The sequence below is a fragment of the Panthera pardus genome, unplaced genomic scaffold (assembly GCF_024362965.1).
Source record: "Panthera pardus isolate Hobbes unplaced genomic scaffold, ASM2436296v1 HiC_scaffold_24, whole genome shotgun sequence".
In the NCBI taxonomy this organism is placed as follows: Eukaryota; Metazoa; Chordata; class Mammalia; order Carnivora; family Felidae; genus Panthera; species Panthera pardus.
In genome coordinates this window covers 31,103,737-31,107,652 of record NW_026526810.1, presented here as the reverse complement: position 1 = coordinate 31,107,652, position 3,916 = coordinate 31,103,737, and the positions used below count along the sequence as shown (strand labels likewise).

The 3,916-nt window shown below is 54.8% G+C and overlaps 1 long non-coding RNA gene across 2 annotated transcripts; it reads right to left on the bottom strand.

Moving 5' to 3' along the window:
• Positions 1 to 1,756: 1,756 nt before the first annotated feature.
• Positions 1,757 to 3,228, bottom strand: LOC109262807 (uncharacterized). 2 transcript variants are annotated; one of them, XR_008416919.1, is made up of 2 exons: positions 2,956 to 3,228; positions 1,757 to 2,008 (listed from the first exon to the last, which is right to left on the bottom strand). It is a non-coding gene; the product is annotated as an uncharacterized LOC109262807 (long non-coding RNA). The 2 variants fall into 2 exon arrangements; XR_002077967.2 differs by having other exon boundaries at positions 3,102 to 3,228.
• Between the last annotated feature and the right edge of the window lie 688 nt (positions 3,229 to 3,916).

Below are 3,916 nucleotides of genomic sequence, written 5' to 3'. Positions count from 1 at the left end.
CTTCCGCCCATCTTATAGAAGGAAGAAACTGAGGCCCAGAGCCATAACGTGAATCAGCAAAGGCTTTCCAGGCCAGCAGGTAGCAGTGGGGAATGAAGAATGTCTTCTAGACAAGGGTTGTGGGGGAGATAGGGACCTTTCTGGATCCTTCGTATCATTCCCATCCCCACCTGTTTTAAAGATGATCCCTGTGGGGCGCCTGGGTGGCTCAGTAGGTTAAGCGGCCAACTTCAGCTCAGGTCACGATCTCGCGGTCCGTGAGTTCGAGCCCCGCGTCGGGCTCTGGGCTGATGGCTCAGAGCCTGGAGCCTGCTTCCGATTCTGTGTCTCCCTCTCTCTCTGCCCCTCCCCCGTTCATGCTCTGTCTCTCTCTCTCTCAAAAATAAAAAATAAAACGTTAAAAAAAAAAAAGAATACACACTGTTGTTGCCCTTGTCCGTCTGGCTCGTGTGAGTACTTGCTTTGACGGTTGGGCCATGGCAGTGTCTGGAGGTCACCATGATCGGACTGGGTTCTGCCTCACCCTGCTCAGGGGTTCTTGACCAATGCCCCGTTGGGAGCCTTATCTCAGAACTCGCACATCAGCCTCTGCGTCTGCACCCACAATACCCTCTCGGCCTGCGATTTTTGCCACTAGCTGCTTCACTAGTGGCTTCTCATTCATTCATTCATTAATTCACTAAGTATTTCCAGAGAGCCTTTTGGGTGCCGGGACTGCTCAGCACATTGAAGGTAGAGCAGAAAACAAGGTGGTGAGGCCTGGCTCTCTCATAGAGCTCACATTCTACGATGTAAGGCAGGCCCAAAAAAGCAAATATACACAAGCTGTTAGGTCAGATGGGAGTTAAGGTAGAGTTTAAAAAAGGGGACAGCCTGCGATGGGGGCGCTCTCTTAGGTTGGGTGACTGAGCAGAGACCACAACCAAGGGGGGGATGTGCCATGTGGTCGTCCGAAAGAGGGAGCTGAGGTGGAAAGGCCGCGAAGCAGGGTATGCTTGGCATTTTCAGTAAAGAGCAAGGAATACCATGCGGCTGAGCGACGGGGAGGGAGAGGGAGGCAATGAGACTGGGGAGCAGAGGGGGTGGGCTGTGGCCGCCTTTGTGTCTCCACAGTCACCCCACTTATCCTGTGTCTGCCTCGGGGTGGAGCTGTGCCCTCCCACGGCAGCCTGGACATCCCCAGCAGCCATTTACAAAGTAGCCCATCAGAGTCACCCTTTTCTCTCCCCTTCTATTTGGTTCCCTCCACCCTGGCACCTCCTTTACCTGTTCTAGAAAGTAGAACTGGAAAGATTGGCAGGAACGGTGACCTCTCCTGAAAAAGAATTTGGAGTCAGGACAACCTCCGGATTCCAGACCAGTCCTCACTACTTGGTAATTGCACGAGCTTGGATCAGCTGCTTAAATTCTCTGAACCTCCGTCTCCCCATCTGTAAAATGGGACTCCATGTACCTACCGTCTAAATAGCTGTGACAGCAAGTGTATGCCCACCCTCTGTGCCTAGCAGGCACACTCCTAGGTACATAGCCAAGGGAAATAAACGCGCGTGTCCTAAAGGCACTAGGAGTTCCTAGGGGTTGGTCACAATAGCCCCAAATGGAATCAGCCCCAAGGTCCCTCCGTAGAAGAGTGGCTGGAAAAGGTATGGTATCATTGTGCCCTGGCACATCCCACAACAACAATGTAAACCATCGATAGATGCCACAACGTGGACGAATCTGGCATTTCGTTGAGTGAAAGAAGCCAGGCGCAAAGAACGAGTACATGTTATTCCGTTAGTAAGTTCAGGAACAGGCGGAGCCAATCTTCAGTGAGAGAGGCTGGGATGGCAGTTACCCGTGCGGGACGCTGACTGCAAGGGAGCTTCAGGGAAACTTCTAGCATGGTGGAGGTGTTTTGCATCATGATCTGGTTGGTGTCACACAGGTTTATGCGTATGTAAAAGTTCATTGAACTCGGGTTCCATGAAGAATTTGAGGTCGATGTGCATGGTGCTATATGTATATTCTATTTCAATAAAAAGGTAAAAAGAAAAAAAGTCCTATACCGCCTGGAGAGCTGGTGAAGAGCAAGAGAGCGAGAATGTAGTCATGCCTATCTCAGGATAGGCGCCGGGGAACATTCCCTATTTCCCCAGTGCTTTCTGCAGGACAAGGAATGCCCTCTGGTGCCCAGCTCCCTGCCTCGTCTGTCCTACCAGGGACCAAACGTCCCTTAGGGCCGGATGATGCTGTGGGGGACAGCTGAGAAACAGAATGGGATTGCAATTCTTTTTGCTTTTTGCCTTTTCGTTTGTTTTTTTCTGTTGCTTTGCTTCACGACGAGAAAACGAATAGTCTTTATCATTATGGAATGTGGCAACTAGCTGCAGGCCAGGTCCCCAGGTTTAGTGTGTGGTAGAGACTCGGAGTGAGAAATGCTCAGCTTTCCAGGCCCGGAGCCTGTGACACAGCATTGAGAGCTACCCCCTCCCTTTGACATGAGCAAGAGTCCCCAGAGCAGGGCATGAGGACCCCAGGGCCACCCTGCAAGGTAGCGGCAGGGCCCCAGCCCCCTATATCCCATTCGCCCACGTCCAAGTGCCCCCAGGATCAACTGGCTGGGGACGGCTACCCCACTTCCACCCTTCCACCCTGCGCCAAGCCCAGAGAGGGCGGTCGACTTCCCCAAAGCCACACAGGAAGTCTGCAGCCGAGCCAGGCAAGCAGAGACAAGGACGGGAGGCTGAACGCCTGGGCCACCTGCACCACCAGGCAAGCTTCCCTCTCATGCTCATGGGGACCGGGCTCCTCCTGAGCAAAAGCTAAGAGTGGCCTCCTGTGTGGCCTCCTGCTCTGAAGAGGCAGGACTCTGTATTATTAATGGGGAAGTACTTTTGTTATCAGCTTGGCACGGAGTGGGTACTGTGAACCCCATCTGCCGGGTACTGTGCCGGGTACTGTGAACCCCATCACCTGATCCTCCCCAGGGCAGGGCCTCCATAGGACTGGAGACTCCTTGCTCATGGGCGCCTCGGGTCTCCACTCTCCTGCCCTTCAACATCGAGTCTCGCCTCAGGACCCCAATACCCCCAAGGCTGCCTAGGTGCCCCCTTTTACACCTCCTACTCCAGGCCAGGCTCCTTTGTAGGCCTGGGGTGCAGGCCCACGTCAGGACAGCGTGGGGTGGATCTTCCTGTACCCTCTTTCTGGAAGCTCCTATGGTCACGAGCCATGTCTTTGCTCCTGTGCCCCCTACACCCATCATACAGCGTGTCATAGAGTGGACTTTTGTGACATGAAAGAGATGACCCAGGATGTCATTTGAAGGGCTCTAGGAAGAGATTCCAGTGCTCCCCCCCCCCCCCAACCCCATCCCCTCTATATCCCCAGGAGCCACAGTCTGGAATTCCATTGAGAGAGTCACATTCCTTGACATTCTCTTCATGGGAATAAATCAGAGGATTAATTTATTCTGTTCTTGGGCCCAGAGGCCGTAGGAACTTTCGAGAGTCAGACTGAAGATATGAGTGGGGAGGGGTCTGCCAGCCTGTTCCTCAGCCTCTGGCAGGAAGGCTGAGACCCCAGAGAGGGGCTGACCTCTGGAGACAGGCTTGGGCTACAGGGGCCCTTGGGGCCGGCGGGAACAGCGGGGCCTGTCTGGGAGGAAGCCTCTGACAGACGCTTTATCAGGCCCTGTCGCCTGCGTTATCTGCGGCTTCTCAGCAAAGAAGGAGCCACAGTCCTCAGCTGTGCTCAGACCACTCCAGGCCTGGAACAAAGCAGCCGAGTCAGCTGGCGGCCCCATGGCTCCACAGGCCTGGCGGCCCCATGGGCTCCACAGGCCTGCGGCCCACGTGGGGGGTTCAAGGGGGTGGCTGGCCCAGCCTGGCGACGGCTCGTCTGCTGGGACTCCCCCGCCGAGTGCCTGCCTCAC